General features: G+C 34.6%; 1 pseudogene; it reads left to right on the top strand.

Moving 5' to 3' along the window:
• Nucleotides 1–5887: 5887 nt before the first annotated feature.
• Nucleotides 5888–16011, top strand: LOC120005640 (annotated as a pseudogene).
• The last annotated feature ends 81 nt before the right edge of the window (nt 16012–16092 follow it).

Raw genomic sequence — 16092 nt, 5'->3', positions numbered from 1 at the left:
AATTTAAAACAAACTCTGAGTTGGGTTGTACTGGATCATTGATTGGCTCATTGGTGTGTTGGTTCTCTGTGTTGATGGCTTTGCTTTGGGAGGGTTGTTGTTCTGGTTTTGGGGGTCTTGTTTATCTTGGAGGCTATCTGTCAAGGCTTGTACTTTATCTTTCTTTCATAATCAATAAATTAACTCCGATTTATCCAAAAAAAATACTACGGACCCCCAAAAACCCATTTTTATCTTCAAATCTATGTGTCATGTAAAATAATCATTGATTATAAAATATAAATGCACATGTAGGGCTCATTTAACATCTAATACTTCACATTAATTAGGAGTAAAATATATATGGGTCATATTTTGGATATCTCAAGCATCGTTCTTAATTTAACTATAAAAATACTATATAATTAATTGTGACAAATTCTTATACGTAAGAATTATTTCCTGAATTTTCTTTTTGCACACTAATATTTCTATGTACAATATTCAACTTCTACGAAACTTTATAATTGGACGTATTTCTTATTACAAACTGATTATTGATTTTTATCTAGCACGAGTACTAGTACTTATTGCTAATAAAATGCAAAGAAAAACTAGAACTAGGGTTCCTACTAAAAATGTATTTTTAAACATCAAAGTATATAAATAATCAGTATTAATATCTATGATTTCGATCCCCTTCCTCCCTTTTTTTTTATCAAGACAATCATATACATTTTTTTATTCAACTTCATTTTGTCTCATCATCCAAAAAGTATTTTAATAAGTCGAAAGGGATATATAATATACTTTTTCTTCTTCTTAGACTTAATAATATTCGTTCACAGTTTCTTATGTTCTTTTATTGTTTTTTGTTAGTGTGGTCGGTTATGTCAGTGTTGTTAAAAAATAGTGTTATTTAAAATGCCACACAACATATAAAAAATTAAAAACCCAAAAAAATAAAGTCAAGGAAAAATAAAGGCACTACACCCTTGCAAACCCCTAACTCTAGTAGTCCCATGTGGAGTTGTCTCACTGGCAGGATGGACCTTGATACTTATCCAAAAAAAATGGACATTGGTAGATGTGGGTTAGATGCACGTACAAATTTGGGTTTGATTTCGTGTCAATGATTGTGCAAATTCACTACGGGTAAATACGCATAGGTCATTAAAAGATAAGGGTGTTTACATTTGGGTCACTGAAGGAAAAATGTTTCAAATTAGGTTATTTATTGTTCCAAATCTAGACAAATAGATCACTCCGATCAATTTTTGTCGAAAATTGCTAACCTGTCTCAAATCTGCCATCAATCAACATTCTTGATGATGCGATGCGACTTGGAGAGCGACTAGCGATATGGTGATGGGGAACCAGAGCAACGATAGAGATGAGATGTGAGGGATGGTGTGTTAGAATTTTAGGATTAAAATGATTTTTGAGTTTTATTTTTAAAATTATATATATATATATATATATATATATATATACACACATTACAAGTCAATATTTTTATGAATTATTATTAACAAAAACATGTATGCGTCACGTTGTCAAAAAATGTTGATATGTGACAGAAATTAGATAGGTTGGCAATTTCTGACAAGAAATTGATCGGAATTAGATCGGAGTGATCTATTTGTCTAAATTTGAAACATTGAATGACCTTATTTGAAAAGTTTTCTTTTCAATGACTCAATTGCAAACATTCACATCTCTTCAGTGACATATTTGTCATTTACCATACTTTACCCTATTCACTACTGATATTGAACATGTATAGGGGACATACCAATATACTACTCGTACCATTTATTTTTAAAACCGTGCAAGAGTGAGTTCTAGAGTCGGCTGACTTTTGGATGAGTTCTTCGGGAAAAAAAAAAGAAGCAAACTATATAGCTTTATTGGTACTAGAAAAGTGATTAATACGTAATAAAAATACTATTTTAATGAAATTTAATAAACTTATTAATTAAGGGCATTTTTGTCCAAAAAATTCATAAATCATGAAAATACCCATATTTGAATTGTTCTCTAAAATACATCAAAACTCTCTCATGGGTTCTAAGATGTTTATGAAGCCATGATTGAGTGTTTTGTTTTCATGGTTTATGAATTTTTTATTGAAAAATATGGGGTCAACATAAATATTGGAGTAATTAAGTATCTCATGGGAGAGAACTGTTTATGTTTGATTTGCTATACATTGCAATTTATTAAGAAGACGACTCCAACGTTAGTTCAATTTGACTGCTGCCGTATGCATTCTTTGACCTTTACAAGATCAGCTTAGGTAAGCATTATAGTCAAGAAATGTTGACTTAGCATCAATATTATTAATATCTTCTCTTCATTATTATTTTTTTGAAAAAACCGAAATGATTGTTAAATTAATGAATTGCACTATTTTGTATATCTTTTTTTAAAAACTTTTGGGAACATATTTTTTTTAAAAAAAAATTATGCTTTTTTAAATAAAAAGTTTATCAGTATCACTCATTTATTTCTTTTGCTTCCAAACGAAATATTGCACAACAAAATCTAGATCTCATCCATATGTCCAGATTTCTTGATCATCGGTTGTTATTTCTGATGTGTTCTGGCAATAAATATTTGGTACACAGTGATACAATTCACAGATTTGGTGGATCATGCTATCTAAATGAATGGGAAACTAAAATTCTTGATTCAGAATTATTGTTTTTTGTATTTTTTTGTTTAGTCTGCTCGGGTATATCTCGGTTTAGTTTGGTGGAGTCCGGTGTTTGTAATTTCTTTGAGTGGTCCGGTATTTGTAAATTCTTAGGCTACTTTTGTGGCGTTAGGTATAACGTTTGCTATCATGGAATGAAATACTGGGATTACTATTTAAAAAAAATATATTGCAATCAAGCTTTTTCTCGGTCAACTAGAAAACAAATTATATACCCATAGAGAGAGTTCCCAAACTATCAATATTTATCAATTTACCCAACATGAAGTTGAAGTATAAAATAATTGCAAAGTCGGTTAGTGTGAAACACCACTTTTCCTCAATCAAATTACTTATAAAAAGTTAGGCAATTTAATTTATTAAAATTACATAAAATTTAAAGAAAAAATTCAAATAAACCGATCTTGAAGTTAAATAAGTTGTCGTTTTTTGTGGTATCTATTCAATTATTTTAGGTCATAGATATTAAATGGGTCAAAAAAAACTAAATTTAGAAGGGTGAAGTCGTAAGATTTTAAATTTTATTTTAGAGCAAATAAATTAGTAAATTTTTTTAAGGATTAAAAATGTTCACATAAAATTTGAGGAGGGTAAAGAAAATAATTTCAGGTGGCTCAAACTAAAAAAAAGAAAAGAAAAGAAAATTTGTTAATTTGAAGTGGTCAAGTGGGTCAAGTATAGTTCACATCTAACATTAATTAACAATAAATACTTAATTACCAAGTCAAATCAACCAGGCTGCTATATATATATATACATTTCATGAACATTACATGTGTTCCCAATTGTGCCCATCTTAATCATAATTAATTAAGAATATCATAATATCTCAAAAAAGTGTGTTGGAGTGCTAATTGCCTGCTTTCTTTGACATGAAAAACATTTAAGGTTAACATCAAGCAAGAAAATTCTTTCTTAGCATTAACTAATGAGTTGATGGATTTGGTCTTAAAATTTGCTACTTGCACTTCTTGTTGAGGAGGACTACATGAGTTGCAACTTTCATTTGTTTGGATACAAAGTTCTTTCTTGTTATCGGTCACCTTCATATATAGGTAATCAATAAAGGGATGCATAAGAAGATATATATATATATCCAGGTATAATCTGGCTGTAATTAATAGACATTTGATCAAGACTTAAGTAAATGAATCTATACTAGCTATCAATTCACTAAGCAAGTGAATACTTTGAATTGGAGATTAAAATAAGTTTGGGATCGAGACGGGTTATGTTAGAAAACGTCAATGGATTCCCTTACCTAAACTTGACTATCAATGTAAGATATTATCCGTTTTCTCAAGTCCAAGCTTAATTTATCACAGGGTTCACGATTTTAAAACACGTTTTCCAACAGATTCGTGGCAACTAGGATGGGAGGGTTTCGGAGAGTTTCAATTAAAAAACATGTTATATTTTTTCTTAGAATCTCTCAAATTATCCTATCTCTAATCATGTGAACACTCCTGTCAAATTTAGACTTAATACACTCTATAATTTACCAAATACTTGGAAAACAGAGTGAAATGAATTGAAGGCCATACACATTGACTCTGGTTCCATGTATATGGTTGTATAACGTAGAATTTCCGAGTTGGAACCAATAAAGGGTGTTGAATAAGGTATGGCCATCAAATGTTACTATCATTTCTTGTCGGTTCATTCGAGCTAAAATATATGATGCAACTATATATATATATATATAAACTATATAGGTCAAAAGAGCACTGAAGAGCCGACCACGCTATTCTTCTATACAGGCAGTATAGTTGTACTTGTGCATGCACGGATATAAAATTAGAGATCAACATTATGGACGGCGCAAATTGCCATGCACGGATATATATATATATATATATATATATATATATGTGTGTGTATGTATGTATGTATGTATGGTCATCTCACTCATTCACATCATTAAACATTAACCCTTATTTTATACTCTTACATTAGACCCTTATGTGAGAATTCATCTATATATATGCAAATGATAAGGGTTTTTAAAATTCAAAATTGACAGGTCCTTCTTCATATCATCCCATATTTTACAGGATGGGCATCTAATTAAGTATATATGTATATATGGTCCCCAATAGTTATGGCACAATTGGACCATTCAAAGATAATGCAAAGCTCATATTTCAATAGCTATGTGGGATTTTATGAATAGGGGCGGATGGAGTTGTTACATTTCATATACATCTCTTAAGTAATTTTAATGTATAGGAATTGTAGTACTTTATGATAATATATATCACGCACTCTCTCTAGTGTTATAAAAACTAGACCATGTCGATTAGTTGAACCGTAAAATTGATGAACCATTCACAGGCCGACATGGTTCTCTTAAAATAACAATCAAATAATCAAACTGGAAATAGGCGGTAAAATTGGACGATTTTTTTAATATATTAGCTAAATTGTGCTCGTAAAACTGGACGGTTTTCCAAAATATTTGAAAACATTGTTTGACGTTTGAAGTCCTTCCTATATATTGCTAACTTATGATGGGAAACTTGATTTTCATATGTATTGAGTGTATTGTTCTATATTAAATAGATTATATGAACTTGATTTTCTAAATTATTATGATATTTATTTTTAGTATTATTTTAATATTAATAATTTTTATTGTTTTTAGTTGAAACTACGATCGACCGATGATCCATTGATTGAACTAATGAACCAATGACCTAGTCCCTTGCTCGAATCTATGTCCGACATGACTTTAATAATATTATCACTTAGTGCGTTTTTTATTGATTTCTCATATATTCATGTAGTCAACTCAAAAAAAAAAGTACAGGACACGGTTTGGATTAAATTGGGCTCTCCTTTCCTTTGGCCCATACCCGCTACATTGGCCTTCTTCAGCCATTGGGTCTCCCATTAGCTACTGCCTATTTGGATCTAAGGGCCACTCGTGGGCCGTGGCCCCTAAACACCAACCATTCAGTTTCTGGCTTTCTGCAACTACCGAAATCTTTCTCTCCCTATTCATGGGCCCAAGATCACTACCCGAGGCTTGGTTTCCACCAGCTGGTTGAAGGAAAACAGTAGAGGGGGGTCATTTGACTAGTTCTATAGTAATTATATTTTCTTCATAAGGGACGGTCTAGATAGACGGGGTAATCTAACGGTTAGGATGACTATTGACTTGGGATGTTTGTTTAGGGCTTTGTTAAACCCTAAACCACCATCAACGGCCATCTCATTTGTCCCAACCGGCGAATTGCGAAATTGATTGCAGTCTTCAGAGCAAAAAGATGATCAGAGGCCGTAGAAGCTACGTATCATCACCTCCGGCTTTGTCAAACGATGCCAAGAGACTTCTCGTTTGCACCGGCAATGCTGTCTCCATCTTCAGCACTTCTACTGGCTTGCAGGTTAACTCTCCAACACTTCAATTATCCATACATGTCAAGCCTCCACGTTTAACTCAAATTTGCAATTATGTACTTTCGTGATATCAGATTGCATCCTTGGAAGGTCACACAGACCTTGTGACAACTGTGATAGTCGTGCCGGCGACAAGTCGAGCCGTTCAGAGATTGTGTTACTGCTGGACGGCCTCGCTGGATGGGACCATTCGATATTGGGATTTTTCCGTGCCGGAGTTGGTGAAGAAAATTGATATCCGGTTCCCTGTTCACTCCATGGTAAAGTACCACTTTTTTCTTCTTCTATAGCTTTTTCTTTTGGCAATACAAAGCTCAATTTGGCTCAAATAGTGATGAAGAGTGCTTCCTTGCGCCTAATTCGATCTTATATAGTTTGAAGGGATCAATGACTATTTACATGTTCAGGTAATTCCATCTATACTAGGTCAACCTGCTAGCAATGAAAAAGAACCTAAGCTTTTCGCTTATTTCTCTGTTGAAGGTGCAAGAAAGCAAGCAAATGGTTCCACGGCTTTATGTGGACATATTAAGAAGTGTAACCTAACTGACTCGCGTATGGGAGTAACTTTGGCAGAGGTACACTTTCATGGATCCCTTTATGTTATTTTATTTGTTCTGCTACTGGATTAATTTCTCGACCGTGTAAAATTATACTTTGTTACAATTTAATGAATCAACTCTTGAAGAAACTTGTGCTTTAGAGACTGTCGGGAATTATTGGACTAGATGAACCTTATGCAATGAGTTTCAGTAAAAATTAAGCATATTATCTTGTTGGACATCTGTGCATGAGAGTAAAGGTACTGTATTTGTAAGTTACATCAACATCTGGTTTTATGAACATGTGCATCTACACTTTAACATTTGATTCGTAAAATCCATATCTGATGGATAATTTTGAAGTAATGGAGGATGAAGGTGTCCGTGTTATTAAATTGAAGGGTATAAATTTATTGTAATATTAATAATAGCAATTTAAGTGCCCAGTATTCAAAAAGGGTAGCAGATTTGAATTTTTTAAATAATTTTTAATGCTTGATTAAAAAGATTAGGCAAAATGCCAACATGCATTTTGTCTGAACCACTCATATTAAGCAGCGAACCTTATATTAGTGTGCATAAAGCGATGAGCAACATTGCAAGCTTGCTAGGTTGGCCTCATCAAGCCGCATATGAATTTTATAGATATAAATGTCTGATCTGTTCTTGTTGTTGAATTTGGTACTATGTTGGTTAAGTGGTAAAAGTGTATGATGTTCTTCCTATCACTTTTTGACAGACAAATGAGCCAGAGTTTATCACCATTAGTTCTATGGGCAAGTTCTTTGGTATCCGAGACAAACGTAAAATTCACATATGGAAAGTCCCAGCACTGGAAGCTGAACTTGTGGAGATTAAGAAAATAACACTACATCATACAAAGAAAATGACAGTTCTCGCATTCCACCCAACTCAGAATATTATTGCTGCAGGTGATTTGACTGGGAGAATTTTAATCTGGAGGGGCTTTGGTAGTAGAACTTTTGCTCTTGGCAATGGTCTGATGGGTGGAAGTTCGACAAAAAACATTGAAGAATGACCTGGGGTGAGGGGGTATGATGACGCTGGATCCTGCTCAACAGGGCATTGGCACCCTTCTCAAGTTACTATATTGTCTTTTTCCTCTGATGGGGCATATTTGTATTCAGGTAAGGATAACATTTCTACCTATGGAAACTTGCTGATCTTTTAATATGCAGTTGGTCTTGCATTTTGTGTCATTGATGCATCATCCATTAGGGTGCTGGAATGGGGCAAAAAGTGAGTGTTCCTTTGGATGTTCTTGATATTAGAAGAAGTTTGGGATTTCTTATTGACTGATCCTGATGCTACAGTTGTGAGTGTTATAGATATTTTGAAATCACTTGGACAGTGCAAGATTTGTGGTTTTCAATTAACTTGATATGTCCCTTTTTTAATTCTTTTTGTGTGCTTGTAGATATTCCTTAGTTCCTATGAACCAGAGCTTTTGAAATGTGTTAACTTAAAATTGTTATCTTAAAAATTGCAATTTCAGGATAAAGTAGAATGGTAGATATTTTAAGAGACAAAATCAGATATGTTATTTTAGTTGGGCTGGAGCTGGTTATATTTTGTGTGTATACTGTATACATTTGAATATTTTATATTATCTTTTATCCATTCTGACTCTGGCAAGAATATAGAAAATATAAATGTTCGAAGCTTACTCATCTTGAGGCTTTTTCTTCCATGATTACTTGTATATTGCACACTAGCAAAAAATCATCCCCCTCATTGAAGTTTTGTTGGTGTGTAGGTGGAAAGGAAGGAGTTCTTGTTGTCTGGCAGCTGGACACTGGGAAGAAGAAATTTTTACCTAGAATCGGTTCTCCCCTTCTATATTTTACAGCTTCCCCAGATCCAACACATTGTTCTGTAAGTAGCTATTATTGTTTGGAGTAGCATTGGCCGATTAATTACTAGTTTCTAATTTTACCAATACAAAGTTCTTTAGATATCTTGTGCAGATAATCAAATCCATCTTGTAAAGATGCCCTTAATGGAAATTATCAAGTCCATTTCCGGGATCAAGGTTTGCTTCTGTTGACATTAATCTACGTTTGGCCCGCAATCTTGTGTGATTAGGATGCATTTTGCTCTTGGCATTTTTTCAGTGGATGGGATGTGGACAGTGTTGATACATAATTTATGAATCTTGTCTTCCATTGAACAAACTCCAAACTTTTGGGATAAAGGTTAAGATGATGATGATATCTTCCATTGAACAAACTCCAAACTTTTGATTCCACACTTTCTGGCTCTGCTCTGATGCATGGATAAATGACAGTAAGCCAGTAAACTACTACATATATTTTCTCTATTGTCTTTGGCAGTGACTTTGTGCAAACAAAGTATTTTTCCTTGGGGCTTATTCAGTCATGTTTCTATCATGCTGTAACCTACTGCTTATGTTTTCTATATTGTCTTTGGCAGTGATTTTGTGTAAACAAAGTATTTTTCCTTGGGGCTTATTCATTCATGTAGTGACTTTGTGTAAACAAAGTATTTTTTCATTGGGGCTTATTCATTCATGTTTCTATTATGCTGTAGCTTTTTTAGGTAAAAAAATGTTTACATTGTTCTAAAATGTGATTCCATTTTTTTAGCTTCCTTGGTCATCTCCAGAGTTATACAGCAATGTACATAATAAAGTTGCCTTCAATCAAAATGCTGGCCTGGTTGCCTTACCTACAGAGAGCTATAGTATTCAGCTTTACAGCTTGTATGATGACCGTGAAATATCTGAGGTGAGGCTTTTCGGCTGTAAACTTGATGTTTATTTAGTGTCAAATCTAACTTATAGTTCAAATGGTAGACATTTATTTTCTAATTCTAGGGATTCTTACCTTCTATCAAAGGTTGTACAGATGTGTCCTTATTGTGATAATATTCTTTGTTACGGTATACTTTATCTGCAAATTTTGGTTTCTAGTAGGCGCCCAGGGAAAGATAAAAACCATCTTATTATAATTGGCCAATTGATTCATTTTCCTTATCTTTAATTTTGTTATTTCTTTGATCTTTTTGATTTCGTGCCTCACAGTTGTGTTGGGAGATTTTATTGCACTGTATTTCACAGTGAATAAGGATATTTGTTTAAGATTTTGGCCATTGGTTTCTTCTAGTTGGAATTTTATTTTCAAAAAATAAACGATACTTCTGTTTCAGGTTCAAGTTTGCGAGAGAAACCATCAACCAGGTGATGATGTCACAGTAAGTCGACATGCAGTTTCGTTCAGCACAAGACAATACTTTGGTGGTGATTTGTACTCACAGCTTGGTTCCAATGACACATCCTCAGACATAACATTGCTGAAATATTTATTACAATCAATGACTGGGAATGTTGGTGTACAGGTGGTAGTCACTATAGTGGCCCTGTCCCCAGATGGCTCTATGATGAGTACTGCTGAAGTCAAACTTGCTGAAGAGGGCCTAGGAGGGCTTGTTTGTCTTAAGTTTTGGTCTTCTGCAGCACAGAATAAAGATTTCAGCTTAACCACCATTGTTTATGAACCTCACAGGTTTGTCGCTATTTGTTAAATGAGCAAATGCAAATGATAAATGTTTGTGTGAGACACAATTTGTTGTTGATAGGAACTTTTTCTAGATTTTTTATTTGCGAGGTAATATTATCTTTGTAGCTAGCCAATACCTACCAAAGCTGATTTCGATTAGTATTTATTTTGTTTAGTAGTGATAAGGTACCTGTCATTTTGATTGTACAGGGATGCAGGCATTTCTGCTGTTGCTTTCCACCCTACCAAGCGTATGGCTGTTAGCTCATCATATGGTGGGGATTTCAAGGTAATCTTTCATCTGAAACAAATGATTATGCTCTTATTGCTCTAAATTCAAAGCAGTTTTATGAAATCTACAATTTCCTTTTTGATATGTCAGGTTTGGGATTGCAGAGATGGGATTCGGCAAGGGAATGAAATACTTCAGAATTCCAGCTGGACTTGTCATGCTGTTGGGTCGTATAAGTAAGAACATGTTTTATACTGGGGTTTTCACTTATTTTCCAACCCGTTCTGGAATGTGAATTATTTTATAAAAAGAAATAGTTTAAAGATGAAGAAAAACTTAATGGTCCTGAAGTTTTTTCTTTATGAATAATTGAATCTAGCATTTTAAGTGTATCAAAACTCGATATGATTTCATTTCACAAAAACTTGAAAATCTTCCCATCTTTGTCTTCCAGGAAAAAGCCAGTGACGGCAGTGGCATTTTCTTGTGATGGTCCTGTTCTGGCTGTTGCTGCTGAAACTGTGATTACGTTGTGGGACCCCGACCCAGAAAAGAATGTTATTGTGGCCATAATGGGCGAGGCTATTGTGGTATACATATATGTTTAAGTCTTTACTCTTACCCTAATATATTATTAGAATCAGATAATGGTAACCAATCCATAGCAACAGGCAGGTAGTCCTTTCTCCCTAGATATATGATTCTGGTTGGAGCATCTTTGTCCTCTCCTGCTTTTATATATTGCGCATCATGGTTCCCATTATCATCCTTATCACAGAATGGAAGCATGTACTGTTTGGGATTTGACCCTTAATAAAGTGGTTCACTGCATATAATGCCAATATGGAAATGCTTGCTTGCCAATTTCTGACGTCCGTTTGAACAAGTGTTTTACAGTTTATTCAGAAATCTTTGCCTTGAGTTCTTGTAAATTTTTAACCTTACGGTACAGCTTTAGCATACTATTTTTATATAAGGGAGGTGGTTAGAAATGCCTCAAATACAACAACTTAAAAACAGAATTTTTTTTGAAGTAAATTGCCTTTTGTGGGAGAAGTTCTTTAATTTGTAATTATTTAATAGATTAATTTGGTTTTCCAGCACACTGGCTTACGCATACATTTAAAAAAAAAAAATTACATGCTTCTCTCTCCCTCACCCTCTTCCTCTCCCCATCATGCTCTCTGGAATCTGGATAAACTATCACTACTCCAAAGGTAATTGTTTTCAGGCAATTCTTTTTGCAGCCAATTGTGAACCTCTCTTTCATCGGTAATTCAGAGTACCTTGTAGCTGCATCTTGCGGTTCTTTTAAACCGCAACTATCTGTTTGGAGTATGTCAAAGCTGTCTGTGTCTTGGTCATACAAGCTTCATGTTGAAGGTGAAATCCTATATTTCTATTTAGCTGGAAGAGTATTCTGACTGCATTATGCTTTTGCTTTTCTTTTCGTTTTGCTCCATATAACTTTCTGGCCTTTTTACCTTTTTCTGCGGTTGAAATATTTAATGTCTTAACATGCTTTCATAAGCCATAAAGTCCTTCTTCATCTGCCTTTAAGCTGTGATATTATGATTCTTCAGAAAATCTAGTGCATTTGATGTTTAAACTTGAAATGAATCAATGAGATTTTGAATGCTTTTCCTGTTCATTCACAAGGCCATGATAGCTTCTTTCTGCACCCCCTTGGTGCTCTAATAAATCTTTTTGTCCGTTCAAGAAAAGATGTTATGAGATATACAGTTAAAACTTAAAAGGAAGGGAGGAAGATAACTACTAAACCAAGAACTTAGCCACTGATGCACCTTGTAGGCTTGTCTTATACAGAATTTTTCAGATTTTGATATGGCTGATTTAACTATAGCGTAAATGATGCGGAATGGGAAATCCAAATGTTTCCTACATTTTCAATTCTATTAAATTAGGATTCTTTCGTCCTTTTTAATTGCAATATTATTTTTCTAGAATTATTTTTGTTAGATGTTACTTTGAGTTTGAATTATTAAGTCTTTACTTTAGGTTTGTAGTTTTTATTTAAAAAGTCAAAGAGTCTTTATCCTGTAAGTTTCCTATTGGAATGAAAATGAGTAGTGCTCAATCACCCAACCACAAAAATGATTGAGCCATCCTCCAGTATCCATAAACTGTTTTGAGAAGAAGCTTTGATGGTGATGACGATGTTGAATGCTTTATATGCCTCTAGCATTGTTGGATTCTCATAATTTATGGTACTTTAAATCTTTAATAGTGTTATACTGTTATGCATATACATCATGCAGCTCTAGCATGTGCCATGGATTCATCTTCTTTTGCTGCTCTTGCACTTTGTCCTCAATCAAAGGACATCAAATCTGAGAATTCTATGGTTCAAGGAGGTGATGGATTAATCTTATTATTCAATGCTGTGGATCCCATTCCTGTGGCCACCTGGTCTGTAAGAAAGGTATGATATGTTTCTGCCTTAACTATTTTGTTCAGGAATTGCTCTGTTCATCAGGATTTACTTCTTTAGCCAACCCGCACATTGTTTGGGATTAAAGACTTTGATGATTATTATAGGGATTTAGCCCTTTTTTCCCGAAGCTTTGACTGTAACCCCAATACAGTGGATTGCAAAACTTTTGCTTGTTATTATGAACTTCATTTATTCAAAGTTTGGCATGTAATGCATCTTATGTAAGGAAAAAGAAAAGAAATTGTGGCATTTAGTACTGACTAGCGTGGAAACCATATTATAGGTATTCAAAGAAGAGTGATTTCTTGATGGCATCCTACATAGTGTTAGTGTGCCTTCTGTATTTTATTTTAATTCATGTTTTCCACGGGCATTTTCAAAGTTCTTTTGATATGTATTTTTCCGTGCAATGTAAAAGCAAGCAAAGCCAGTTATAAGTAAACAAAAGGAAATGGAATGGAAGGAGAATAGGTCTTTGAAGGAGTACTTGAAGTGGAAGATTGGGGGTATTCATTCTGGGTTCATAATTGCTTGAATGGTCAATGGGAACACGGAAGCAAGAAAAATTAGGGAGAGCCAGGTTGCCAAGCCAGAGGATACATCAGAAGGCTATGTTCTGATAAGCTATTTAAGGTGTTATTATACTAGTTAAAGAAGAGAGGCTTATCCATGGCCAACAGTTGCTGCTTGAGTAAGTGGGATGCTGAAAACATCAGTCATACTTCACTCCATTGAACATGGACCAGAAAATTTTGGCAAATCATCGGGTATCAGTTGGGTCATTAGTGGAAGCTTGGCTGCAAAATTAAATGCTTGGGCTTGGCTATGCAGGATCTAATAAAGAGGCAGATCTTAAAGAGTATCTGTATGATCACTTGTTGGATAATATGGCTGGAAAGGAATGGCGAAATATTTTCCGAGTAAAACATGGGTGTAGACCACTTCATGATTGATATATTTGGGCGTAGATCACTTCATTGATAATTGAGTTTCAATCATTTGTTCTGGTTGTCTAGAGAACTTCGTAGATATCATCAATTTAATACATGAACTAATATTTTGTTTTACTCAATCATGTCTTGTTCTATGGTCTTTTGAATTTCTTCGTGACCATTTTTTAGTTTTGGTTGTAGTCTGGTAATCTACTTTGACTCCTTTGGTTTTGCTTTCTTAGTGGTCCTTAATAAAATTTTAAGAACAAAATAGTGTGACCAATGGTAGAGTTGCAGGAGTGCAACGTTGAGGTCACATGTTCAATTCCTGAAAATAGTCTCTTCACATATTATGTGGTATAAGGTCTGCTTATATCTTCTCTGTCCCCGATCCCGTCCACTGCGGTAGCCTTTTGCATGGGTGTTGTAAGGGGTCCTTAATAAATCTTTAGAAAAAAGTAGTTAGTAGAGTACTGTTAGCGTGTTCTGTTAGACTTCCAGCCACTTGTTCTGTTATTGAAGCTACTTATTCTCTTCTACTATACCACACTCATGAACTTGCTCGTCAAAAGCTCCAGCTCTTGTATTTATAAAACTCACAAGCACACAGGTCCTCTTTGTGACTTCAGAACATCTACGCCACTTCTGCTAGCTGGCTCTTGGGACTGTGAATCCATAGGATTTTCAAAGGATAGAGAGGTTATATGGATGAGTATCATTCAAATAAAAATGACCTGGTATTAAATAGTGTGAGGTTCTTTAACAAGAATGACCTGGTATTCTGAACATGCACAAAAAATTTCAATGCAGGCCAAAGGAGGAACCCTTGCTTTCATTCAAGTGACTAAATCTTCTGTGGAAGAGAAAACATCAGATGAGAAAGCCACTGAACTAGTGCTGGCATATGTAACAAGCGATCATGAGTATGTTCTCTTTGACCCCATATGACACAGAAGCACATGGACTTGGCATGATCCACAGGGATGGTGACGCTGTCTCTGAGGAAAATAGTGAGTGTTTCTTAATCTATTTTTTAAAATAATTTAGCAACCATTCTTATGGGTGAACTTTAAGTATTGACTTCTTACTGTAGATTAAGATGTTATTCTCAATTTTTACCTATCAGGAGTTAAAATCTACGCTTGTTCAACTGAGGGTGCAGTTTTTACGTAGTAGAATTATCTTCTAGAATGGCTTTGATGGTTAGATGCTCAAGAATAGCAGTTCTAGTGGTACCACATAAACATCTATGTTAAGGGATGTTTAACATCCCTCTTAGTTGTTATAGAGATGTTAAAAAGCTAATGAATCGAACGTGGTTGTAAATTGTTCCCTGAGTATTTTAGCTCAGTTTCAGGTAGTAAGCAGAGCAGGTATATAAATATATGATTGGATATGATGGGACAGGGGCACAAGTCTGGATTATAATAGCTTTGGTATTCAAGTATCTCTAGTACCTAAAGTTGTCCTCCTTTGCTAATTCACTCACATGCCATTATTTATAGGAAATTTTGGGTATGCATCCATCTACGGGGAGCTCCCAGAATTTGTCTTGAAAAGCAAGCAAAAATTTTCAGTTCCATCTGTACCATCTGAGAGACCATGGGAAACCATATTCAGTGGGTCCTCACATGTGCTTCCACCGCCTAAGAAATTGTGTTCACCATTTCTGGAATCATTGTTGTTGAAGAGAACAGCTGTTGTAGAGTGAATTCTGGGAATGCTATAGGCAAGTGTTCTTTACACAACTTAGTTTCGCCAGAATTTTGAAGAACAAGTCCATGTTTCTTACTCTGGCGCGAGGCAAGGATGGTGCGTGGGTATGCGGGCATTTTGATGTGAATGTGATAACGACATCAGTAGCTATTGTCGGTCCAGGGAGAAAGAAGATTATATTTCTCATTTGGAAGGGATGTTGTTTTAAGGTTTGTTTTCCTCCATTGGCAAATGGGAGGGAAAGATATGGTATTCACACTAGAGAGCTAAGGCTGTAGAGAGATGGGAAACATACCTTCATTATGTAATTATTTGATTGAGTAAAGCATATCAGAGAAAATTTTGTAATATGGAGGTCGAGTGTTAATATTTTTTGTGACTCCTAAATTGATTGCTATCCATTTTATTCTCTTTTGGAATTGTAAAAACTAACTATACAAGGTGTTAGGGCACTCATTGCCGAAGAAAAATATTGAAATACTGACATTGGCTGTACCTAGTGGACTTTATGTTTGCAGTTTTTGAAGATCAAGAATCAATCTAAGAATTTCCACGTTGAAGTGTTTTTAGCTTTTT

Source organism: Tripterygium wilfordii, chromosome 9 (genome assembly GCF_013401445.1).
Source record: "Tripterygium wilfordii isolate XIE 37 chromosome 9, ASM1340144v1, whole genome shotgun sequence".
Taxonomy (NCBI): domain Eukaryota; kingdom Viridiplantae; phylum Streptophyta; class Magnoliopsida; order Celastrales; family Celastraceae; genus Tripterygium; species Tripterygium wilfordii.
This window is presented reverse-complemented; position numbering and strand designations above follow the sequence as displayed.